Genomic DNA, 27510 nt, shown 5'->3' with positions numbered 1-27510 from the left:
CAGGCAAGAGGTACAGAAGTCTGAAAACACATATCTCCAGATTTAGGGACAATTTCTCCCCAGTTGAACTATCCCATCAACAACTAGAGAGTAGTCCTAAACTACCGCCTATCTAATTGGAGACCCTCGGAATATCTTTACTCAGATTTCACTGGACTTTATCTTGCATGAAACGTTATTCCCTTTATTCTGTATCTGTACACTGTTGTCGACTCGACTGTAATCATGTATAGTCTTTCCGCTGACTGGCTCGCATGCAAAAAAAAGCTTTTCACTGTACCTCGGTGCACGTGAAAATAAACTAAACTAAACTAAACTCAACTAACAATGATGCAGCACAAAACCGAAGGGATGGATGTCCTTGTCATGAGGGCTTGAAGATTCCAGTTGTGATTTTGATGCCATCTTGAACAGTATTTCTGTACAACACTCTCCTTAGTCACCCATTCCTTTTTTCCAGAGATGCTGTCCGACCCGCTGAGTTGCTCCAGCTTTTTGTGTCTATATCAAGGAAAGAAGACATTGATGGGGAGGGGGAGTTGAAGATGTGGAATAGGGATGGAGAGAGGAAATCCTTCACAGGGTGGAGGAATTATTCCATATCAGGGGCTTCCCCTCAGGCCCAGGTCCTGAAGGAGACAACTGTGTCAAGATGACGGAGTGGAAATGGGCAGAATTACCCTCCCGGTCACAGACTGCAGTTGTGAACAATCAATCCACAACGAAAATGGGTCACACGCAAGAGGCAGCATACTGAGATCTAACCAGTCGAAGTCTCAGTGAAAACCTAGCATCCATTAGACTTTAGAGATACAGCGCGGAAACAGGCCCTTTGGCCCACCAAGTCCACGCCAACTATCGACCACCCCATATACTGGAGTACTGTGTGCAGCTTTGGTCTCCAAATTTGAGGAAGGATATTCTTGCTATTGAGGGCATGCAGCGTAGGTTCACTAGGTTAATTCCCGGAATGGCGGGACTGTCGTATGTTGAAAGACTGGAGCGACTAGGCTTGTAAACACTGGAATTTAGAAGGATGAGAGGGGATCTTATCGAAACGTATAAGATTATTAAGCGGTTGGACACGTTAGAGGCAGGAAACATGTTCCCAATGTTGGGGGAGTCCAGAACAAGGGGCCACAGTTTAAGAATAAGGGGTAGGCCATTTAGAACGGAGATGAGGAAAAACATTTTCAGTCAGAGAGTTGTGAATCTGTGGAATTCTCTGCCTCAGAAGGCAGTGGAGGCCAATTCTCTGAATGCATTCAAGATAGAGCTAGATAGAGCTCTTAAGGATAGCGGAGTCAGGGGTTATGGGGAGAAGGCAGGAATGGGGTACTGATTGAGAATGATCAGCCATGATCACATTGAATGGCAGTGCTGGCTCGAAGAGCCGAATGGCCTACTCCTGCATCTATTGTCTATTGTCTACTAGCACTATCCAACACACTAGGGACAATTTACAAGTTACTGAAGCCAATTAACCTACAAACCTGTACCTCTTTGGAGTTTGGGAGGAAACCGTAGCACCTGGAGAAAACTCACGCAGTCACCGGAGAACGTACAAACTCCGCACAGACAGCAACCGTAGTCAGGATCGAACCCGGGTCTCTGGCGCTATAAACCAGCAACTCTACCCCTTCTACAGTTGTACAGGGCCCTAGGGAGACCGCACCTGGAGTACTGTGTGCAGTTTTGGTCTCCAAATTTGAGGAAGGATATTCTTGCTATTGAGAGCGTGCAGCATAGGTTTACTAGGTTAATTCCCGGAATGGCAGGACTATAATATGTTGAAAGACTGGAGCGACTAGGCTTGTATACACTGGAATTTAGAAGGATGAGAGGGGATCTTATCAAAACGTATAAGATTATTAAGGGGTTGGACACGTTAGAGGCAGGAAACATGTTCCCAATGTTGGGGGAGTCCAGAACTAGGGGCCACAGTTTAAGAATAAGGGGTAGGCCATTTAGAACGGAGATGAAGAAAAACTTTTTCAGTCAGAGAGTTGTGAATCTGTAGAATTCTCTGCCTCAGAAGGCAGTGGAGGCCAATTCTCTGAATGCATTCAAGAGAGAGTTAGATAGAGCTCTTAAGGATAGCGGAGTCAGGGAGAAGACAGGAACGGGGTACTAATTGAGAATGATCAGCCATGATCACATTGAATGGTGGTGCTGGCTCGAAGGGCCAAATGGCCTACTCCTGCACCTATTGTCTATTGTCTATTGTCTACTAGCACTATCCAACACACTAGGGACAATTTACAATTTACTGAAGCCAATTAACCTACAAACCTGTACCTCTTTGGAGTTTGGGAGGAAACCGTAGCACCTGGAGAAAACTCACACAGTCACAGGGAGAACATACAAACTCCGTACAGACAGCACCCATAGTCAGGATCGAACCCGGGTCTCTGGCGCTATAAACCAGCAACTCTATCCCTATGCCATCATGCCGCCCCAAGTTTAATTTGTCCTGAATGGAACATTCAGGTAACAACCTGAACGATAGATGTGTCGAGATTTTGGCAAACTACCTGTCTCTTTTCCAGACCATTTCATCTCCTTTCCAAACGAGGGATGTGGATCCATCTGCTCCTTCAGAATCTAGTCAGAGAATCACATTTTGTTGCTATTGAAATTGTCCCTCGCACATTGCTTGCCCTCCATCTTCTCAGGGGACCTCATTGTATCTGTTCTCAATTTCACTTGATCAGCAACAAGCCATCGCCTCTCTGCACTCCAGGCTCAGGTTGGCAATGTTCAGCATTAATCACAGTGGCTCAGGTTAGGGCCAGTCTGAACTGTCAACTCCAATCCATATTAACTGGTGGGAATATCCACCTTGGAACTAGGCAGGGAGATCCTAGTTATTACTTCACTGGTTTAGAGTGGGACGGGCTAGTTAATTTGCTGCTCTCACAGTCCACAACATTCAGTGAAAGTCTTTTAGACTTTTTTTAGACCTTTAGAGATACAGCGCAGACACTGGCCCACGGTGCCAGTGATGACCAGCGATTACTTCATACACTTGCACTATCCTGCAGACTAGGGACAATTTACAACTTTACTCAAGCCAATTAACCGACAAACATATTCGTCTTTGGAGTGTGAGAGGAAATCAGAGCACCCGGAGAAAGCCCACGCGGTCACGGGGAGAACGTTAAAACTCCTTACAGACAGCACTCGTAGTCAGGATCGAATTCATTGGGATCGAATTCAATCTGTGGAATTCACTGCTTCAGAAGGCAGTGGAGGCCAAGTCCCTGAATGCATTCAAGAGAGAGCTAGATAGAGCTCTTAAGGATAGTGGAGTCAGGGGGTATGGGGAGAAGGCAGGAATGGGGTACTGATTGAGAATGATCAGTCATGATCACATTGAATGGTGGTGCTGGCTCAAAGGGTCGAATGGCCTACTCCTGCACCAGTAGTACAGGGCCTTGGTGAGACCGCTCCTGGAGTATTGTGTATAGTTTTGGTCTCCTAATCTGAGGAAAGACATTCTAGCCTTAGAGGGAGTACAGAGAAGGTTCACCAGATTGATCCCTGGGATGGCAGGACTTTCATATGAAGAAAGACTGGATAGACTAGGCTTATACTCGCTGGAATTTAGAAGACTGAGGGGGGATCTTATAGAAACATATAAAATTCTTAAGGGGTTGGAGAGGCTAGATGCGGGAAGATTGTTCCCGATGTTGGGGAAGTCCAGAACCAGGGGTCACAGCTTAAGGATAAGGGGGAAGTCTTTTAGGACCGAGATGAGAAAACATTTTTTCACACAGAGAGTGTTGAGTTTGTGGAATTCTCTGCCACAGAAGGTAGTTGAGGCCAGTTCATTGGCTATATTTAAGAGGGAGTTAGATGTGGCCCTTGTGGCTAAAGGGATCAGGGGGTATGGAGGCAGGTACAGGTTACTGAGCTGGATGATCAGCCATGATCATATTGAATGGCGGTGCAGGCTCGAAGGGCCGAATGGCCTACTCCTGCACCTATTTTCTATGTTTCTATGTTTCTATTGTCTATTGTCTATTGAATCCAGGTCTCTGGTGCTGTAAGGCAGCAACTGTACTACTGCCCCACTGTGCTATTCTAAACCCAGGGGCAAACAATACTGAAGCTTCCTGTGACTGTGGAAGAAGCCTCACACTAGGTGGTTCTGAGCAAAAGTGAGAGTCGGTACAAACGGCTCATCTGCTGCAGATTTTTCCAGGTGAATTTACTGGTAGTCCTCATTCCACCATTTCCCTCATTGCAAAATTGAACTGAATCCTCGATTCCGCGCTGTACATCGAAAAATCTAAAAAGTCTAAAGCATGCTCAGCTGCTGTACGGTTCACCCTAATGAAGATTAAAGATTCCTCTATCTTTTTTTTTCAAGGATAACGTTTCATTCCAACAAGCTGCACACGTTGGAATTTGTCCAACTGGTCATGAAGGAAAGGCAAGGGAAAAGACTCCAGACCCCAAAGGAAATTCATCACGGTGACTTGTGGCCAATCCAAACAGAAAGCTGAAGCCTTGCGATCTTGACTTCTTCCATCTAAGTTTCTGATTGATGGTCCGTTCCAGGGGTGGAATGCAGTGAGACGTTCACGAGGAGTATTCATCTCATCATGTTTGTCCCTCTCACCTAAACCTCCATCTCTACAGCTCTCTCTGCACCCTTCATGGCTTCAGTGCCACTTGGTTGCTTTGCCAGCGCAGTGCAAAGAAAGCCCAGGAGAAGATAACTTGGGACCCTTGTCCACCCTGGATTTTTGGCAGCCATTCCCTTGCAAACTCTTGAATGAACATGAATAATGAATGAATAATGAACAATACTTTATTGTCACATGCGACAAGTCTCAGTGAAATTCTTTGCTTGCATCCCTTGCCAAGGCATGCAAATAGTCGCCCATAAAGGGCGCTTACAAATGTACAAATCCGCACCCCCCCTCCCCGCACCAGTTCCTCCTTTGTTCTTCCCCCGTCCCCTCTCCCTCACGGGTCCTCCAATGTCCATAGTTCTTTATTCTTCTTTTCTTTATTCGAGTGATAAGGTCGACTTTTGAAGCCAGCTGATTGTGCTTTCCTTGTGGGGAACTTTGAGGCCGTTTCTGATCCTCATTCTGGGTTGTATTTGTGTGTGAACAGGAAGTGTGTGGTTTGTGCTGATAATGATCACGTGTAGTGAGGAAGCATGTCCTGTCTCCTCTGCCACAGCTTAAGAAATCGTTTCCTCACAAATGATGTAGGGTGCACCTGTAATATGATCCACCGTGGCCCTCTACTTCAGCACTCAGGTTGAGGACATGATATCTAACCCTTCGGCTTTAGGGAAACAGGTCCTCAAAAAATCATCAAAGGTCTAGCGAACATCGACCAATCCATATTGCCTGGAAAGTTGAAAATCTGGTGCCTGCAGTTTGGGTTACTACCTCACCTTATGTGGCCACTAACCATGTATGATATCACCCTCACAAGAGTCGAGAAGATGGAAAGAACAAGCAGCTCTTTTGTGAGAAAGTGGTTAGCCTGAGCAGCGTAGGCTTGTACGGTCAGGGGGTACTTCAGCTGCCTCTCTCTGGCCTCACAGAGGAGTTCAAGTGCACTAAAGTCAGACTGGAGATGATCCTGGCAGAATCGAGGGACACTGTCATACGAGCTGCTGCCCCAACCCTGGCAACAGGAAAGAAGTTGACGGCTAAGAATGCGACACAGCAGGCAAAATCTGCTCTCCACCAAGGCGCCATGATAGGGCAAGCCCAACACGGAAGAAGTGGCTTGGGGCTTAGCGGAAAGCGACCTTGCTGGAACAAGGCATCCTCACTGGAGCGCCGGAAGTTGGTCACTGCCGAAGTCCGCCGACAGGAGGAGTCGAGTAGGTGTGCCAAGGCTGTGTCGCAAGCTAAGCAGGGCCAGTGGATGAGATGGGAGAGTGTGGAAAAGCGGAAGATCAGCTGGAAGGACATGTGGGAGGCGAGCAGGATAAGTTTCCTCATTCGGGCAACCTATGATGTCCTGCCTAGCCCAAAAAATCTCAACCAATGGCTGGGCGAAGATCCATCATGCCCCCTGTGTTCAACACCAGCCACACTTAAGCACATCCTCACTGGGTGTAAAGTGAGCCTCTCCCAAGTACGGTACACCTGGAGACATAATCAAGTGCTCAAATGCCTGGCAGCGACTCTGGAAAGCAGGAGAACAACCAACAATGCCCTGCCGCCCAGAACAACCAACCCAGTTATGCCAATTGCCTTTGTTCGGGAGGGGGAACAAAAGCAACGGAAAATTCCACCAAGGTCAAGGTTTGGATAGCTGGAGGCAGCCCGGGACTGGCAGATGCTGGTGGATGTGGACCAACGGCTTACAGTTCTATCAGAGATAGCCATCACCAACCTGAGGCCTGATCTTGTCCTCTGGTCGAACTCTCAGCGCATGGTGTATTTTGTGGAGCTCACAGTCCCTTGGGAGGATGTTGTGCAGGAAGCCTTCGAAAGAAAGAATCTGCGATATACAGAGCTTGCAGCGGAGGCAGAACGGCGGGGCTGGAGAGCAAAGATCTGCCCGGTAGAAGTTGGATGTCGAGGATTTGTGGCAACATCTACCGTAAGACTGATGAAGGACCTGGGGATCAGCGGACAAGCCCTACGCCAGGCTATCAAGGAAACATCACAGGTGGCAGAGCTCTTTACCTCAGCCTCACTTCCCTGCACGAAATTCATTTCATGCGATTTTCTTAATATCCCAAAATATTGGGATATTAAGAAAACATCTCTGTCTTGAATATCATCTGTAACCGAGCCTCCAAGGTTGAGAATTCGAAAGCTTCACCACCTTCCTGTTCATCTTGGTCTTGACCCTATGTTTTGAGATTTTAACCTCTCCCTGCAGACAGTGCGGGCAGGGGAATTGTCAACTCTGCTTCCTATGCTTCAATGGGCACCTCTCATTGAGCAGGTACCCTCGCAACGTTTAAGAAACATTTCGGCAGGTACATGGCTAGGACAGGTTTAGAGAGATATGGGACAAATGCAGGCTGGTGGGACTAGTGTGGATGGGACATGTTGGTCAGTGCGGGCAAGTTGGGCCAAAGGGCCTGTTTCCGCACTGTATGATTCTCTGACCTATTCTTTTACACTGTCGAGAGTATAACATAAACAGTCTGCTTTTTCGCCCCTCATAATGAAGTAATCACACTGGGAATCCATTTGGAGAACTGTGTTGCACTCCCTCAAGCACAGATAGGAAAAGCAGACCATATCACTCTATTCAAGATGCAGTCTCTCCCGGGCCGTATATAATTGGAACAAGACATCGCTACTCAAATCCTTTTGCACTTATGGCTAATAGACTATTTACCATCCATCTGCTGAATCGGCATGTCAACTTCCGGTTGTTAATGTACAAGGACCTCTGGGTCCCGTTGAACACAACATCGATCGACCTCTCACCATTTTAAATGGACACATTACTGCAGTGACTTAAATGTGAGTTTAACAACTGGAAGTCCAAAGGAGGTGAAAAAAAAACTTACTGTGAGTTTCTTGGTTTGGGTTCTTATCACAAGAAGGAACAGAGAAGAGCCCAGTGAGGTTCAGTCCTCGGCCTCCTCCATTGACAGAGTGTGGACACAAGCAAACTGGAGGAACAGCACCTCATATTCCACTAGAGTACATTACAGTATGCCAACAGGATGAACAATACATTCTCCAATTTTAGTTAATCCCCCACTTTTAGCCCCCCCCCCCCCTTCCACCTATATCCTTCCTCTGGCTTCACAATTCATACCTCTTCTATCCTTGTCACACCTTTTGTCTTTTCTTCTCTGGCCTTTATCCAACCATCTGCTTATCAAACCACCCCTCACCTGTATCCAACTATTACCTGCCAGACTTTGCCCTGTCTCTCCTCTCTTCCAGGTTTCTTCCGCTCCTCTCATCCCCCCCACCACAATCAGTGTGAAGAAGTGTCCTAACCTAACTCCACCTATCCATGTTCCCCATCGATGCTGTCTGACCCATTGAGTTACTCTAGCACTTTGTGCTTTTTCTTTTGTAAACCAACCTCTGCAGTTCCTTGCATCTTTTAGTTTAGTTTAGTTTAGTTTAGTTTAGTTTAGTTTAGAGATACAGCGCGGAAACAGGCCCTTTCGGCCCACCGGGTCCGCGCCGACCAGCGATCCCCGCAGATTAACACCATCCTACACCCACCAGGCACAATTTTTACATTTACAAAGCCAATTAACCTACAAACCTGTACGTCTTTGGAGTGTGGGAGGAAACGGAAGATCTCGGAGAAAACCCACACGGGTCACGGGGAGAACGTACAAACTCTGTACAATATCTACTCATCCACTTGTGTAATAATAATAATAATAATAATACATTTTATTTATATAGCGCTTTTCATATACTCAAAGACGCTTTACAGAGATTTTGAGAACATAGGGAAATGAATAAATAGATAAATAAGTAAATAAATAAATGAACAGAGAAAGGAGACAGAAGGTGAGGTGACCTTCAGTGGTTGAAGGCAGTACTGAACAGGTGAGACTTCAGCGATGTTTTGAATGTGGTGAGTGTGGGGGAGTCTCTAACGGTTTGGGGTAGTGAGTTCCATAGGGTGGGAGCAGCGATGGAGAAAGCCCTGTCCCCCCAGGATCTGAGTTTAGTCCGGATGTGGGGGGATAGGAGATTGGCAGCGGCAGAGCGGAGGGTGCAGGTGGGAGTGTGCCTGTGGAGGAGGTCAGTCAGGTAGGATGGGGCCAGGTTATGGAGGGCTTTGTAGGTTATGAGGAGGATTTTGTACTGGATTCTCTGGGGGATGGGGAGCCAGTGGAGTTTATAAAGGACGGGGGTGATATGGTCACGGATCGAGGTGTGTGTGAGTAGACGGGCAGCGGAGTTTTGAATGTATTGAAGTTTATTGATGATTTTTGAGGGTGCGCCATAGAGGAGGCTGTTGCAGTAGTCCAGACGGGAGGTGATGAAGGCGTGGATGAGGGTTTCTGCAGCTGTGGAGGAGAGGGATGGACGGAGACGGGCAATGTTTTTGAGGTGGAAGAAGGCTGTCTTTGTGATGTGTTTGATGTGTTTGTCGAAGGAGAGGGTTTGATCAAGGATAATTCCAAGATTCCGGATGTGAGGTGAGGTGGATACTGGGAGACCATCAATGTTGAGGATGAAGTTTTAATAACCTCAGCTTCACCCACTGCCATCACCCACTGCCATCATCTATCCAGTCCCAAGAGACCAGCAACAAGGCAAAATCAAGAAAAATTCCTGCCAATTAATCTAGGCCTCCATCGTCTTCTTAAGAAATCACTTTTCAAGTGAAGGATAACTTGCCTCTATTCCAACTCCTTTGGGTTGTAAGGTGACTGAATATAGTCCTTTGTGGGATGGGTGATTTACTATGGGAGAGCAAGGAAGAGCTTGACGCAGTTAATGGGTTTGTCGTTTGGGAGGTTGTATGTTCATTTAACTATTTCTGTTTGATCAATGAAGGGACTCGAGGAACTTATTGTCTTCCTGGATGTTCCTTCTCTATTTTGAGCAGTGATCGGCAGGAATTCCCATGAATTGTTTACGATGCAATATTTTTTTTATCAAGGAGACCCGCTGAGTTAATTTGGAGTATTGCATGCAGTTCTGGTCGCCCTATTAGAGGAAGGATGTAGAGGCTTCAGAGAGGGGGCAGAGAAGGTTGGCCAGAATGTTGCCTGGTTTGGAGGGATTCCGCTACAAGGAGAGGTTTGATAAAACTTAGATTGTTTGCTCTGGAATATCGGAGGTTGAGGGGAGACTTGATAGAAATGTATAAAATTATGGGAGTAGAGATAGGGTAGACAGTCGGAACCTTTTTTCCAGGGTGGAAATGTCCAACACTAGAGCATATGGCTTTCAGGTGAGTGGGAGAAAGTTTAATGGGGATGTGTGGGGTGAAATGTTTGCAGAGAGAGTGGTGGAGGCTTGGAATGCATTGCTGGGGCAGTGATAGAGGCAGGTACAATGGTGGTGCTTCAAAAGCTTTGAGATAAGATATGGATCATGTAGAGGGAGATGAGATCAGTTTTACTTGGCAACTAGCACTTTCTAACATTGTGCGCTGAAAGGCCCGATCCTGTGCTGCACTGTTCTATGATCAATGTTCTTTGTTCTAGAAGACTTTGAGGATTTCCTTGATGGAGGTGCCTGGTAATCCCTTTCTGTGATGGAGTCGGAATAGAAGATCTGTTTCGGAATCTGATGACAGACGTGACCATCCCACTGGAACTGGGCAATGTGAGCAGAGCCTGTCAATGCCGAGGATGTTAGCCTGGGAAAGAACTCTGCCATTGCTTCTCCTATCCTGCTAATCAATGTGAAGCATCTCACAGAGAACATATTAGCACAATTTCTCCAGTGTCTACTGTAAGAAGAGGGCAAGGTGTATAAGATCACGAGGGGAATAGATAGGGTAAATGCACAGAGTCTTATACCCATAGGTGAATCAAGAACCAGAAGATATAGGTTTAAGGTGAGGGAGGAAACATTTAATTGGAACCTGAGGGGCAACATCTTTACACAAGGGGTGGTGGGTGTAAGGAATGAGCTGCCAGAGGAGGTAGTTGAGGTAGTTGAGCAGATGTAGGTACAACATTTCACATTTAAAAAACATTTGGTCAGGTACATGGATAGGATCAGTTTAGAGAGATATGGGCCAAATGCAGGCAGGTGGGACTAGTGTAGATGGGGCATGTTGGTCAGCGTAGGCAATTTGAGCCGAAGGGCCTGTTTCCACACTGTATCACTCTATGACTCTATGATACTATAAGTGCTTGATAGACAATAAGCTTGCACTTATTCTTCAGGTCATGTCCTGTGAGGACCCTTTCTTGCAGTCAGTTGACACTCCACATCATTCAGTTCACAATGTAGACTCACCCATTGCCTCCCCTCCGCCAGGATCCTGGCAATAAGCAGGGGATCTCAGTCGGGGAAAGCAGAATGAAAAGCTGAAAACTGTAGACACTGGAAGTGAGAAAAAAAAATGCATTGACTTAAATTTTTGACTCTAACTCAATGGGATCCTGAATGTAGTTCTGGAACATGTTCAAGTTCAAGTTCAAAGTTCAAAAAACGTTATTCTTTATTTGTCCCCGTGGGGCAATTTACAAAGGCACGTAGAGTGGTACAAAAACTATTGGGGGGGGGATTAGGAGGGTGAGCAGCGGGACAGGGGTGGTTGGGAGTTGAGGAGCTGAACAGCCTTGGGGACAAAGGTTGCCCTTCTCCTCTGTGTCCCACAGCCTGGGCAGCGAAGTCAGCATCCTGAGGGGAGCCACTCAAACGCAGAGTACTGGACGTGTGAGGGGGCCTGTAAAATCCTGCCAGCTGACCGTAGCATCTGCTGGTCGCATAGGATGGAGAGGACCCTGACAGGGAGCCCAATAATTTTGGAACATGGACATGTTATCCTTGCCTGATTTAGGTTGTTGATTCCCTCCTCGATAGCTGTGGTCCACTGCCAACAGTTCAAGAAGAAGGCTCAACATGAACAGGATGATCATTAAAGGTCAGTCTTGCTGGGCCATTTCATATCAGGAAGATATTTTTTATTAGGAAGTTAAGGTCCATTCCTGGCTCCCAGTGAACACTTAATTATCTTTTAATGTCTTTTACCTCTTGTCTTCATTCAATGACTCAATAACTGCACTACAATGGAATACCCTTAGACCTCATTATCAACTAAAGCAAATCTGAACATCAAGGATATTATGACAGTGACTAATGTCAGATTAACATTTTGAAATTAGCAATAGATCTCTTGAAAAAAACAGTTGTAAAGGACATTCTACATTTGAGATTTGGGATGTGGGAATCTCTGGCAAGGTCAAACTTTATCACCTGACCCTATTTGAGAAGATGGCAGTCAGCCACCTCAGTCTTTCTGGTCAACTTCCACAGTGCTATTGCAAGATGATGAATGAACAGTCTGAAAAAGGGTCTCGACCCGAAATGTCGCCCATTCCTTCTCTCCTGAGATGCTGCCTGACCTGCTGAGTTACTTCAGCATTTTGTGAATAAATACCTTCGTGATGTATTTCCATGTCAGGACAGTGTGTGACTTTGGAGGAAAGCCTGCGTTTCTATGCGTATGCTCCCCTTGCCCTGCCAGGTGGTCATGACATTGACGGATGCTGTCAGAGTGAGCCAGGTGAGTCACAACACTGCATGTTGTAGATTGTACATACTGTGGACATTCAGTGCCTGTGGTGAAAGGAATGAACCTTCGGGCTGCTAATCAATCAGTTTTTTTTCTCATTTTTTTAGAGATATAGCGCGGAAACAGGCCCTTCGGCCCACCGATTCTGCGTTAACCAGCGATCCCCGCACGCTAACACTATCCTACGTACTATGGACAATTTATGTTTATACCAAGCCAATTAGCCTGCAATGAAGGAGGGTCTCGACCCAAAACGTCACCCATTCCTTCTCTCCAGAGATGCTGCCTGACCCGCTGAGTTACTCCAGCATTTTGTGGCTAGCCTATAAAGCTGTACCTCTTTGGAGTATGGGAGCAAACCATAGCTCCAGGAGAAAACCCACGCAGTCACAGGGAGAATGTAAAAAATCCATACAGACAGCACTCGTAGACAGGATCGAACCCGGGTCTCTAGCGCTGTAAGTTAACAACTCTACCACTGCGCCACCATGCCACCCCCAATGTGCTTGTAAAGGAATGCTTTGTTTGTGAGGAGAGATTGGATAAGTTGGGTTTGTTTTCCTGAGGTGGTTAAGGAGGGACCTGATAGAGGAACACAAAATTGCTGATGGTCGTAGAGAGAATAGGTAGTAGGAAATGTTCCCAGAGGAGTCCATAAATAAAGGATAATGGCTTTGGGTAAATGGATAAGAGGTTTTGAGGATATCTGGGGAAGCGATATTTCATCCAGTGGGTGTTTAGTGTCTGGATCCCTGTACCTCAGGGGGTGGAGGAAGGAGGTGCACTGACGATGTTTAAGAGAGATGTGGATGTAGCCTAGTCCATCGCACAGGCCAGGCTCCCCACCATTGACTCCATTTACACTTGATGCTGCCTCAGCAAAGCAGCCAACATAATGAAAGATGTCCCATCCCAGTCATCCCTTCGTCTCCTCGCTCCCATTGGGTAGAGATATAGAAGTTTGAAAGCACACAACACCAGACTCAGGAGCAACTTCTTCCCCTCTGTATTCAAGCTTCCGAATGGTCCTTCGATAAACTAGGGTACAATCCTGATTCGCCAGCTTACCTACCACATTGTGGACTTTGGGTTTTGACTGAAACTGTAATGCTACAATGCTGACAGGTATATTCTGCACTCTGTATCTTCTTTTCGTTCTACCTACATTACTGAGTTTGGCTTGATTGCATTCATGTGTCATGCAAACATTAGCACACATGACAATAAGCCTAAATCTAAACATGGAGAGGAGAACTTGAATTGCCAACGCACTGAAGACTACAGAGCAAGTGGTCGTAAATAGAATAGTAGAGATAACTATAGATGGTCAGAGGTAGACACAAAGCGCTGGAGTAACTCAGTGGGTCAGGCACCATCTCTGGAGAAAAAAGATAGCTGCCTTCTTGGGTCCCGAACCGAAATGTCACCCATCCTTTGTCTCCAGGGATGCTGCCTGACTCTCTGAGTTACTCCAGCACTTTGTGACTATCTTTGGTGTAAACCAGCATCTGCAGTTCTTTGTTTCTACCTTCTACAGATGGTCAGCATGGACACGCTGGCCAGAAAGGCCTGTTTCCGTACTGTGTGTGGGCAAGTGGAATGATTGAATATGCTCAGACAAGGGAAAACGGAATGGAACGAGGAGGTTAACAGGGAATGGACAGAAGGCGAGGGAGGAAAGGAGGGGCAAAGCTAGGAGGAGAGGGTGATTGAGGAGGAGAGAGAGAGAGAGAAAGATCACAAGCAGGAGAAGTGGGGCACATTTGGAGCAAAATAAGCTTGTGTTTGGACTTTGCATGGGGTATTATTGTGGGTGAACCTCTAACATTCCTGGAGTTCTTGTCATGTGACGTCCTTTTCCAAATTCACAGTCCTTCTCGTTTTCTTTGTTTATTCGACTACTAAATGAGAGGCAAACAAGCACGAGCTCGCTGTTTGCATTGAAGTTGCTATCGTCTTGCATTGGATTTCAAAGCATGCAGAGCACCGGGCTCATCTGGTTTACTTTCACTCTCGAGTGGTTAGCTCCCTGCATCTTGCTCTGTCAGAGCATTCGTCTGCTCCTCTATTCCTTGCCCGTTTTATCCATTTTCCGCTTCAATGCATCAGCACTCTTTACCACGACCACTTGTAAGCTCTGCGCTGGTCGAGAGGTTGTTCTTGGCAGTGTTGGGAAATCAATCTCCGATTCCTCGAGATGCCAGGAGAATCCTGGAGCTCTTGACAACCCCACACTTCGTGACCCAACACGTGCCATGCTCATGGCTCCCGCCTCCAGATTAATGCACGTGTGTAATGGGATAATTGGATCATCCCATTAATCATGTTGCTTTCAGACAGCCCCTTCTAATCAGACACAGTGCCTCACTATTCGAGGGGAAACGGGTGGCAGACTCGAACCGCAGAACGTAAGCAGCAAAGGAGAGGAACAGACTGTCTTTTCTTTTATTTCTACAAGTCATTAATAACGCAAGATGGGAAGCTGAAAACAGTTGGGATGACCTCAGTCATGGGTCCATTCCAACAGCCCCTAATTAGCCCTGGACGAAAATTAAATGAGAGGCTGGATTCAGAAACATTAGATCAACAATTTGCACAGCGTTTGAGCAATGAAACAATACGGCCCTCTTTTTAGACTTTGCCTGTTTGGATGGTTTTCTATCAAGGTTTGCAGCAAATCCAAACATAACACAGGCTGCAAATTGTTCCTGTTTCCCAACACGCTCCTAATTATATATTGACATAGTGCGGTCGCTGGGATTGCCAGGACTCGTCCATTAGCCGTGCGGGAGTAGGCAGCAAAGCCCTTAGCGGTTGTGTGTGTGATGATAATAGAAGCCAGGATGGGTCCATCCAACTCATCGAACGGTCTGGGCCATCTCCTGCAAGCCTCGGGAGGAGTGCTGTTTTTAAAACGTGTTTGCCGCAAACGAATCAGATTTCCCCGAGGTGTCTAGATATTGGAATCACCGAGAGCTTGCTGTCGACACAGCTGAATCTCACTTACAGTCCTGTTCCTAGAAACATTAACCAAATACTCTACGCCTTCTGGGGAGGCCCTTTCAATAAAGCTTTAGAACTACAAACCTGACCTCCATTTTTGAGGACAATGTTTATAATTACTTTTCCATTGCCGGAGAGTCAAATTCAGTTGCATTACTCAAGTAAAAGACAATACCTTTTCTAGGTCAGCATTCCATTGTATACACTTCTTTGCCCAATCTCCAAAAGGGGCACGCGGAAGGGGGGGGGGGGGGGGGGGGGGAGGGGGGGGGGGAGGTGGGGGGGAGGTGGGGGGGAGGAGGTTTCTAGAGGCCTGGAGGCATAGCGCTCAAAGGTTGAAGTGTTAAGATTTTCATCATTTGAGTTAGAGAGCAGAGCAAACAGCTGGAGTAGCCCAAATGAAGCACAATTTATAACTGATCCGAAAGTGCTGGAGTAACTCTGCGGGTCAGGCAGCATCTCTGGAGAACAGAAACAGGCAACGTTTTGGGTTGTGACCCTTCTTCAGTAGTGCTCTTCACAAGATCACATCATCTGCAGTCCCTTGCATCTCAAAACTGATCGCCATGTTTAGAGACCACTGTAACTGGGAACTTTCTTCTGATTTGACCCAAAATCTCAAGCTCCAGGGATATATTTTCACATGAAAATAAATCCACAAGGTAGCGCATGGTGGCTGATGTGTTGCCTGCTTTCATTCTGGCAATGTGCCAATGCTTACACCTTGAGATCTTTGGACCATGTAGGGAGCAGAAATATGGATATCTTAAACTAAGAAACAAAAGGCTAGAGGAACTCAACAGGTCAGGCAGCATCTGTGGAAGGAATGGACAGACCATGTTTTGGGTTTTAAGTGTTGTGTGGACATCTTAAAGATTTTGCTCAGAATTCTCGCATAAGCACTGAATCATCGCATTTAAGTCCTTTTCAGTTATTTCAGTTTAGTTTATTGTCACGGGTGGAATTCTCTGCCTCAGAAGGCAGTGGAGGCCAATTCTCTGAATGCATTCAAGAGAGAGCTAGATAGAGCTCTTAAGGATAGTGGAGTCAGGGGGTATGAGGAGAAGGCAGGAATGAGGCACTGATTGAGAATGATCAGCTATGATCACATTGAATGGCGGTGCTGGCTCGAAGGGCCGAATGGCCTCCTCCTGCACCTATTGTCTATTGTCTATTGTGTACCAAGGTACAGTGAAAAGCTTTTGTTGCGTGCTATCCAGTCAGAAGAAAGACAATACATGATTACAATTGAGCCAAACAGTGTATAGTGTATTTACAGTGTATTTACAGTGTACATTTACAGTGTACATTTACAGTAAAGTTCAAGGGAATAACGTTTCGTGCAAGGTAAAGCCAGCAAAGTCTGATCAAGGAAAGTCCGAGGGCCACCAAAGAGGTAGATAGTAGTTCCGCACTGCTTTCTGGTTGTGGCAGAATGATTAATTTGCCTAATAACAGCTGCTTTTCTTTAATAATTTGTGAACTTTTCTTTTGTCTTTCTTAAATGCTTACACTTGAACTCTTAATGTTATACGCGTGTTATATTATTTTGCACTTAATGGGAGACAAACATTCTATTTGAAAAATACCAAAAGCACTGATTACAGTGGGACTGAGTATGCACAGCTGAGTACATCTAGAGTCTGGTACGTTTAGTACCGATGGCGGCACGGTGGCACAGCAGTATAGTTGCTGCCTTACAGCGAATGCAGCACCGGAGTCCCAGGTTCGATCCTGACTACGGGCGCCGTCTGTACGGAGTTTGTACGTTCTCCCCGTGACCTGCGTGGGTTTTCTCCCAGATCTTCGGTTTCTTCCCACACTCCAAAGAAGTACAGGTATGTAGGTTAATTGGCTGGGCAAAATATATATATTTTAAATTGTCCCTAGTGTGTGTAGGATAGTGTTGATGTGCGGGATCGCTGGGTGGCGTGGACCCGGTGGGCCGAAGGGCCTGTTTCCGTGCTGTATCTCTAAATCTAAATCTAAAAAGAAAATCTACAAATGACTACGTGAGAATATCTAATTATCTCTTGCTGGTAAAGTTATTAATGCTGAGTGGAATCATTGTGAGGGTTTGCAGGGGAAAATGCCTCGGGAGGGGTGTGTTGGGTTGGAAGAGTTGAGTGAATCGAGCCCCATCCCCGTCCACTTTCCCCTACAACCACAGGAGGTGTAACAACTGTCGCTACACTTCATCTCCCACTTCCATCCATGGACCACAACAGCCTTTCCCGGTGAGACAGGGGCTCATTGAAAATATAAAAACATCTTGTAACATTTGGAAATTCCCCTTCATTATTATCAGCGGGTTTGGGACCCCCTCGCACGTGTCCCTGACTGTAGGAAGTCCAAAGTTTCTCCAGAAGCCCCTGACTTTGCTATCCCGACCTTGCACTGAACTCGGCATGGAAACCAACAGTAACGTGCCACTGAGCTTTCCCAAAGTTATTCTGGGATTTCTAGTACTGAATCTGTACCAAGTTAGATCTGCCACACTTTTGCCAACTCTAATCATTTCACTGAAGAGCAGCTTTGATGAGAGAAGTAAATTTTAGGTGTGTTGCCTATTCTTAATTTAATTGCCTCATCATTTTCTGATTTTATTTCGGATTATTTTAATCTGCAGGAATTACCCCTTTGTTGTCAAATCATGATCACTTTGCTTAGGGCCACACTTGGATCACAGAACATAGAACAGTACAGCACAGGAACAGGCCCTTCGGCCCGCAATGTTTGTGCTGATCATCATGCCTAGTTAAGTTGATTACATCTGCTTGTACATGATCCATATCTCTCTATTTTGTGTACTTCCATGTGCCTATCTAAAAGCTACTTAAACATCACTATTGTATCTGCCTCCACCAGCACCTCTGGCAGTGCGTTCCCAGACCCCTACCATTCTCTGTGTAAAAACCTTGCCCCGCTCATCTCCATTCAACTTTCCCCCTCTCACCTTATAGCTGTGCCCTCTAGTGTTGGACTTATCCACCTTGTGAAAAAGGTTCTGACTGTCTACCCTTTCAATGCTTTTAAAGCATTGAAGAAGGGTCTCGACCCGAAACATCACCCATTCCTTCTCTCCTGACAATGCTGCCTGACCTGCTGAGTTACTCCAGCATCTTGTGAATAAATACCTTCGATTTGTACCAGCATCTGCAGTTATTTTCTTACACTTTCAATGCTTCTCATCATTTTATATACTTAAAAGCATCGGAACTGTTGAATATGAATTCACTTTTAGATGTTAATAGATCGAATGATTGAAGCTGGCACTGATTATGAGGAACACTTCGACCACTGAGGGAAATCAGCATATTGTTGGTTCAGTATTCAGCACCAAAAAATAATCCACTCCAATAAGATATTGTTCCAGCCAAAAGGATTGTGGATGCAGATATCTAAAAAAATGCTGGAAATACTCGGTAGATCAAGCAGCATCTGTGGAGAGAGAAAAGCAGATCAACACTGCAGGTCAAAGATTTTCATCAAAATGTTTCCAGTGTCTTCGGTAATTTTGTTCAAATTTTGGAATTTTAGTTGTTTGGGATGTAGTTCCGTGACTTTGCTTCTTCTTCACTGATTTAATGAGACACGATCAGTTTCTGCTCCTGTGGAACTGGAGGATTTAATTGGAACTGGAATCAATGCGTTTCAGAAACCCATGCGTCAGTGATCTCAACCACTGGAACTTGGAGAGGGACAGATCTATTCGTGGGGCAGAGACTGATTTGAAGGGATGTGTGAAGGGAGCTAAGTTCCATGTGTTTGTGAGCCAGGTTGTGTTCAGTACCATATAATTTTTTTAACTTGGGACAGTGCCTGATCTGCCAACGCACATTTCTTGTATTTGTTTTGATCAGTGGACAAAGCAAGAAACACACAGAAAGTTTGCTCATTTCCATTCCAGTTTTGTTTCCAGATGTTAATATCCTCACACTTGAATGATTGAAATATCAGATATTGAGACTTAAGTGACACAGGTAAACAAAGATATTGCTCCACCGGATAACATCCCATCCTAACTCTGCCATCCTCAGGGAGAGGTGGAGGAGTGAAAAATCCCGGAAATTCCTTTTCCTTGGGTGATTGGGATTAGTTCAGGATATCTGAACTCTGGCTCTGATTATAGCCAGATGAAGCAATACATTCCATGGTGTTGGAATTTCCACTTGCATAATCTCAACACCAAGTCTAATCTCTCCAGGCTTGAAGGAAACTATCGCCAAATCTTTTCTCAGGGTATGAACTGTAATGCATCTAATGATTTGGAAGCTTATGCCATTCTTTCAGGCCAGGCAGTTTCAGTGGAGTGGAATTGAGTTTCAGAGCTAACAAAACTTAGATGGAATAACACCATGTGTGTGATGAGGGGCAGAATAGTCCGGGAATGAGGACCAAATTGATCCATATCTTCCAGAGTTGCTGCCTGAGTTACTCCAGCACTCTGTGTAAGTGTGAAGAAGGATCTCGATCTGACACATCACCCATCCATGTTCTCCAGAGAAGCTGCCTGACCGGTAGAGTTACTCCAGAACTTTGTGACTTCTTTTTTTAACGACCAAGAGAGTTGAGTGACTTCAGGGATGGTGGTTTAAGTGCCATGCACAGACAAGGAAAGGTGAGCATCCCTCATGAAAATCACTATGTTGTGATCAAATAATCTGAATGGTATCCCACCTCAAAGACTAAGCAGAAAACAAAAAACAGATGGTCAGTTCGGATTAGCCACCGGTGGCCATGAATAAACGTCACTTGGATCAATTTGCTTTGGAGCTTGGGGTATTTTTGCTTGGTTTTGCTTGAGGATTAGTTGGGCAGTTATTGACATTGGAGTAAAAAATATCACCCTTTGAACAAAATTCAAGGGATCTTTCATCTTCAAATGGCTTTGCATTCTCCTGTCAGCTCCTGAGATTGTACCTGCCACCATCAACATCAGGATGTGTGGAAGCACAGTATGTGAAGCTAATGAGGGGTTAACCAGACCACCCCTCCTCAACATTCTGCAGCATCCTGGAGAATTGATGACCATGAACAATAGAAGGTATTTATTCACAAAATGCTGCAGTAACTCAGCGGGTCAGGCAGCATCTCAGGAGAGAAGGAATGGGCGACGTTTCGGGTCGAGACCCTTCTTCAGACTGATGTCAGGGGGGCGGGACAAAGGAAGAATATAGGTGGAGATCTGGGAAGGGAGAGGGGAAGAGAGGGACAGAGGAACTATCTAAAGTTGGAGAAGTCAATGTTCATACCACTGGACTGCAAGCTGCCCAGGCGAAATATGAGTTGCTGTTCCTCCAATTTCCGGTGGGCCTCCCTATGGCACTGGAGGAGGCCCATGACAGAAAGGTCAGACTAGCAGTGGGAGGGGGAGTTGAAGTGCTCAGCCACCGGGAGATCAGATTGGTTAACGCAGACCGAGCGCAGGTGTTGAGCGATGCGATCGCCGAGCCTGCGTTTGGTTTCGCCGATGTAAAGAAGTTGACATCTAGAGCAGCAGATGCAATAGGTGAGGTTGGAGGAGGTGCAGGTGAACCTCTGTCTCACCTGGAAAGACTGTTTGGGCCCTTGGATGGAGTTGAGGGGGGAGGTAAAGGGACAGGTGTTGCATCTCGTGCGGACAATGGAATCCACTGACAAATGCCACTGTGCCAAGGTATATTCCTTTGAAACTGTGTGTGTTCATTGAAAGGTCTCTCTAATTAGCCAGGCTACATATTCAATCGGGTCACTGGGAACACTGGTGATTCGGGACATCCCAGTTTACTATAGTTTAGTTTAGTTTCGTTTAGATTAGTTGAGAGGGGATCTTATAGAAACATATAAATTTATAAAAGGCCTGGACAAGCTAGATGCAGGAAAAATGTTCCCAATGTTGGGCGAGTCCAGAACCAGGGGCCACAGTCTTAGAATAAAGGGTAGAGGTGAGAAAAAACTTTTTCACCCAGAGAGTTGTGAATTTGTGGAATTCTCTGCCACAGAGGGCAGTGCAAGCCAAATCACTGGATGGATTTAAGAGAGAGTTAGATAGAGCTCTAGTGGCTAGTGGAATCAAGGGATATGGGGAGAAGGCAGGCACGGGTTACTGATTGGGACGATCAGCCATGATCACATTGAATGGCGGTGCTGGCTCGAAGGGCTGAATGGCCTCCTCCTGCACCTATTTTCTATGTTTCTATTATTTAGTTTGGTTTACACAAAATGCTGGAGTAACTCAGCGGGTCAGGCAGCATCTCGGGAGAGGAAGAATGGGTGACGTTATAGGTAGAGACCCTTCTTCAGACCCAAAACGTCACCCATTCCTTCTCTCCCAAGATGCTGCCTGACCCGTTGAGTTACTCCAGCATTTTGTGTCTACCTTCGATTTCTACTGGCATCTGCAGTTTCTTTCCTACACATTTAGTTTGGCTTGGTTTTGTCAATAGACAATAGACAATAGACAATAGGTGCAGGAGTAGGCCATTCAGCCCTTCGAGCCAGCACCGCCATTCAATGCGATCATGGCTGATCACTCTCAATCAATACCCTGTTCCTGCCTTCTCCCCATACCCCCTATCCTTAAGAGCTCTATCCAGCTCTCTCTTGAAAGCATCCAACGAACTGGCCTCCACTGCCTTCTGAGGCAGAGAATTCCACACCTTCACCACTCTCTGACTGAAAAAGTTCTTCCTCATCTCCGTTCTAAATGGCCTACCCCTTATTCTTAAACTGTGGCCCCTTGTTCTGGACTCCCCCAACATTGGGAACATGTTTCCTGCCTCTAATGTGTCCAATCCCCTAATTATCTTATATGTTTCAATAAGATCCCCCCTCGTCCTTCTAAATTCTAGTGTATACAAGCCTAATTGCTCCAGCCTTTTAACATACGACAGTCCCGCCATTCCGGGAATTAACCTAGTGAACCTACGCTGCACGCCCTCAATAGCAAGAATATCCTTCCTCAAATTTGGAGACCAAAACTGCACACAGTACTCCAGGTGCGAAGGACCTCTTTGCTCCTATACTCAACTCCTCTTGTTATGAAGGCCAACATTCCATTGGCTTTCTTCACTGCCTGCTGTACCTGCATGCTTCCTTTCAGTGACTGATGCACTAGGACACCCAGATCTCGTTGAACATCCCCTCTTCCTAACTTGACACCATTCAGATAATAATCTGCCTTTATATTCTTACTTCCAAAGTGAATAACCTCACACTTATCTACATTAAACTGCATCTGCCATGTATCCGCCCACTCACACAACCTGTCCAAGTCACCCTGCAGCCTTATTGCATCTTCCTCACAATTCACACTACCCCCCAGCTTAGTATCATCTGCAAATTTGCTAATGGTACTTTTAATCCCTTCATCTAAGTCATTAATGTATATTGTAAATAGCTGGGGTCCCAGCACCGAACATAGCGGTACCCCACTGGTCACTGCCTGCCATTCCGAAAGGGACCCATTTATCCCCACTCTTTGCTTTCTGTCTGTCAACCAATTTTCTATCCATGTCAGTACCCTACCCCCAATACCATGTGCTCTAATTTTGCCTGGTTTGGTCTGGTTTGGTTTGGTTTAGTTTAGTTTAGAGATACGTTGTGGAAACAGGCCGTTTGGCCCACTGTGTCCACGCCGATCAGCGATCACCTGTACACTAGTCCTACACGCAAGGGATAATTTACAAAAGGTAATTAACCTAGAAACCCACACGTTTTTGGAATGTGGGAGGAAACTGGTGCCCATGCAGTCACAGGGAGAACGTGCAAACTCCATACAGACAGCACCCACAGTCAGGATTGAACCTGGGTCACTGATGGTGTGAGGCAGCAACCCTACCATGACGCCACTGTGCCGTCATTTGCTGAGTTAGCACCTGCATACTCCTCTCGTTCAGACGAAATGATTGTGCAGAATCCTACCAGAAACGGATCCTATTTAAAAACCCATTGTGATGCTCATAATGTTCATTGTGAGGTTCATTGTGAAGTCATGATCTTTGCAGTAAAGGGCTCTCCCCAAAATGATCCCACACCTGCTCAAACCCTCAGTGAATCAGTAGCAAGGAAGGCAAATGCAATATTAGCATTCAGTTCAAGAGAACTAGAATATAAAAGCAAGCATACAATTTTGTGGCTTTTTATAAGGCATTATTGTGAGCAGTTTTGTGCCTCATATCTGAGGAGAGGGATGTGCTGCCATTGGACAGGGTCCAGAATAGGTTTACGAGAATGATCCTGTGGATGACTGGGTTAACATATGAGCAGCGTTTGATAGCCTATACTCGCTGAGGGGAAATCTCATTGAACGAATAATGAAAGCTCTAGATAGAGTGGGTATGGAGAGGATGTTTCCAGTGGTGGGAGAGACTCGGATCAGAGGGCACAGTCCCAGAATAAAAGGACGTACTTTTAGAATTGAGATGAGGAGGAGTTTCTTTAGCCAGAGGGGGTGAATCTGTGCAATTCATTGCCACAGACGGCTGTGGTGGCCAGGGCAGTGGGCATGTTCAAAGCAGTTCTTGATTAGTAAGGGCATCAAGGATTACAGAGAGAAGGCCGGAGAATGGGGTTGAGAGGGGAAAAATAGATCAGCCGTTTTTCAAATGGCGGAGCATACTCGATGGGCTGAATGGACCTAATTCTGCTCCAATGTTTTATGATGTTATCATCTTATTTCAGTAACAATCTATCGGAATTGAGTAACTGGTTCCCATGGTTTCCTTGTGCTTACATCCTTGCTTTCCTTGTGCCTACATCCTTGCATACAGAGTGTAACGGTGGTGGGACTGTTTTGACTATATCGATGAGGTAAAGTAATGCAGTAGTTACAAATCCGTGAGGCAGGAGACCATCGGTAATGAAAGAGGGATTAGCAAAGTGCAAGGCACCAGGATGTTCAGCAGGAGTTTCTCCCCAACGTCTGCAGGACAGGCTGCGAAGGGAAGCCACAACATACTAATAAGGGGAAATTTGTTTCAGAAGAAAGCAAGCAAAGTTAAGTCACTCTAGCACTTTGTGACCTATCCATTTTCTCCAAGGATGCTGCCCGATCCGCTGAGTTACTCCAGCACTTTTTGTCTTTTTTTGTATACCAGTATCTGCAGTTTCTTGTTTCTACGGCATTTCTTTAGGGGCGGCACGGTGATACAGTGGTAGAGTTGCTGCCTTGCAGTGCCAGAGACCTGGGTCCCATCCTGATTATGGGAGCTTTTCTGTATGGAGTACAGGGATCGCTGGACGGCACGGACTCTGTGGGCTGAAGGGCCTGCTTCTGCATTGTATCTCTAAACAAAACTAAACTAAACTACAGCAGTTCTGGTTACAACTTAGATTAATAACTGTCTATTCCTCAAAATAAAGTTCATAAATATTGTTTAGAGCTCCAAAGAATGGCATAAATGTGTAGAGTAGCTCTCTGTTACACAAGCAGCCTGTGTCATAATATCCCACTCGTCAATATTTCTTCACCTCTCCAACTGAGCCCTGAGCTCCTTTGAAAGGTGCTGCTTCTGCCTCTTCTCACTCCTGTTGAAAGGTCGTTTCGCTGAAATATTTGTTCTGTTTTTTTCTTTTCACAGATGCTGCCTGACCTGCTGTGTTTCCAGCATTTCCTGTTTTTAGTGCAACTCTTTCAATGTCTTCTCTCTCGCTCCAGTCCCTTCCTTGTTCCCACGATGTGTTGACACAGTCTGTTCGATTTACAGCATCTCTAATGATTTTTCCAATGAGGAATTCTCAGGAATGTTATTTGAGGCTGCATCAAATCACAACAGGGTCTTGAAATTCAGCTGCCCTTGCTGAAAGGATTCATTCCATTGAGTTAAAGTCATCGAGTCACTAGGTTGTACAACACAAGCAGCTTTGACCCACCACCCATTTTTCCCATGCCTCTACAGTTTCTCAGTGGTTCAATGGGACTCTATTGTCACCTGTACCCAGCTACAGTGAAATTCATTCCTTGCATGCAGTTCAGTAAAAATCTTACTATACAAAAGGTACAATCATACTTAATAAATGGGCAAGGAGAATGGCATGGAGTGCAGGAGGATGAGGGGAGATCTCATAGAAATGTATAAAATCATTAGAGGAATAGATCGGGTAGACGTACAGAGTCTCATGCCCAGAGAGTAGGGGAATCAAGAAAAAGAGGGCATAGGTTTAAGGTGAAGGGGGAAAGAGTTTATAGGAATCTGAGGGATAACCTTTTCTCACAAAGGATGGTTGGTGTATGGAACGAGCTGCCAGAAGAGGTAGTTGTGACAGGGACTATCACAATGTTTAAGAAGCAATTAGACAGGTTCATGGATAGGAGAGGTTTAGAGGGAAACTAGACCAAGTGGACCCGTTGGGACCAAACCTCTCCTGCATTGGTGCAGCACCCTCTTATCCCCCCTCCCCTCCCCCCTCCCTCCCTCCTCCCTCCCCTCCCCCTCCCTCCCCATCCCCCCTCCCCCTTCCCTCCCCCTCTGCCTTCCCCCTCCCTCCCCCTCCGCCTTCCCCCATCCCTCCCTCCCCCTCCCCCTCCCCCCTTCCCCTCCCCCCCCCCCCCCCATCCATCCCCCTCAACCTCCCTTATCCTCCCTCCCTGGGAGATAGATTTAAACTTTAAAATGAGAATAATTAAAAAATATATAACACCGATTTCAATGAAACTTCTTCCATTAGCACCAAAGGAACGACGGTGAGTAAGGTGGGTCTAAAATTGCCGCGCTATCGTGTACCGTTTTAGCTGTAGTTCAGGAACAAACAAACAAACAAACAAACACGAGTTTTAGTATACAGATGGACCAAACACAGGCAAGTGGGACTATTGCAGATGGGACACGTTGGTCGGTATGGGCAAGTTGGGCCAAAGGGCCTGTTTCCACGCTATATGACTATGTGAAGGATGACAGTTTGCGGGATGACTACATGTAGCTGATGGCTGCAACATGCCTCGATGGCCAGCTGCAGTTGTGACTGAAATGGTGCCAAACCCTGGCGACTATTGCATTTGGACTCAAGTGGGCTGATTCTTTGCATTATGCGCTAACTGGGCATTGTACTTATGTATGTCAATAATCTCACTGATCTGATTGCAAAAAAAACGGATCTCACTTTACCTTGAAACGCATGATAATAAAGAATCCATTGAACCATTGAAGTACAAGAGGGTAGGAATAGTAGTGATGGAAGGAACTGCAGATGCTGGATTACTACGACGATAGACACAAAGTGCTCGTGTAACTCAGTGGGTCAGGCAGCATCTCTGGAGAAAACGAATGGGTGACCTTTCGGGTCGAGACCTTTCTTCAGACTGAGAGTCAGTGTATAGGGAACAGTAAATTACAGAAATGTTATGAATAGTAGATTACACTGAGGCAGTACACAAGAGTCACCACACTTCGACACCATTGTTTTTCGATGGACACAACAACTTTGTTGAAAACAACTTTCAGGTTTTTAAGAATGTAGGGGGTTAAGTTGGCTGTAAAAGCCCGTTGTCCTTCCGGCGGTGCTGGATCACAATAGCAGGGTCGTCCTGGTCGGAGGATGCGGTCGATGACCTCCAACGCTGTTCTGTCGCTCTGTGTCGCTGCAGGCAATGTCCAATCCCCCTTGCTTGCCCACTTGGAGCGGCGCCTGTTCTAATCGAGCCCCAGGCTGCTGCAGGGCCTCTAGCGGCCCACTCCACCGATGCCTTGTCCTGGACACATTGACCCGGGATTGTGCCGTCACCTCGCCTCGTGCGGCCACCGCTCAGCCTCCATGCTGCAGGGGGCCTCCCACAGCTGACCTTGGAACGCCATTGAGGGTGCGGGTGGTAACGACCCAGCCCGCTTACCAACTTCTTTGTTCTCTTGCGCCTGCTACCGCCGCCATCTATGTCCACTAAGTGCTAATGTTGCCAACACAATTTAATTTTATTTATTTTTTAATTTAGAGATACAGCGCGGAAATAGGCCCTTCGGCCCACCGGGTCCGCGCCGCCCAGCGATCCCCGCACATTAACACTATCCTACACACACTAGGGACAATTTTTACATTTAACCAGCCAATTAACCTACATACCTGTACGTCTTTGGAGTGTGGGAGGAAACCGAAGATCTCGGAGAAAACCCACGCAAGTCACGGGGAGAACGTACAAACTTCGTACAGACGGCGCCCGTAGTCAGGATCGAACCCGAGTCTCCGGCATTGCATTCGCTGTAAGGCAGCAACTCTACCGCTGCACCACCGTGCCGCCCCTGTATCCCATCCACAAGTGGAGCAGGTGGAGTAATTTAAACAAGATTTAAACAATTTAACCCTGTTCCATGAATGCCCATTAAACGTTACATACCGGCATGGACACAA

This window comes from Rhinoraja longicauda, chromosome 36 (assembly GCF_053455715.1).
Source record: "Rhinoraja longicauda isolate Sanriku21f chromosome 36, sRhiLon1.1, whole genome shotgun sequence".
In the NCBI taxonomy this organism is placed as follows: Eukaryota; Metazoa; Chordata; class Chondrichthyes; order Rajiformes; family Arhynchobatidae; genus Rhinoraja; species Rhinoraja longicauda.
This window is presented reverse-complemented; position numbering follows the sequence as displayed.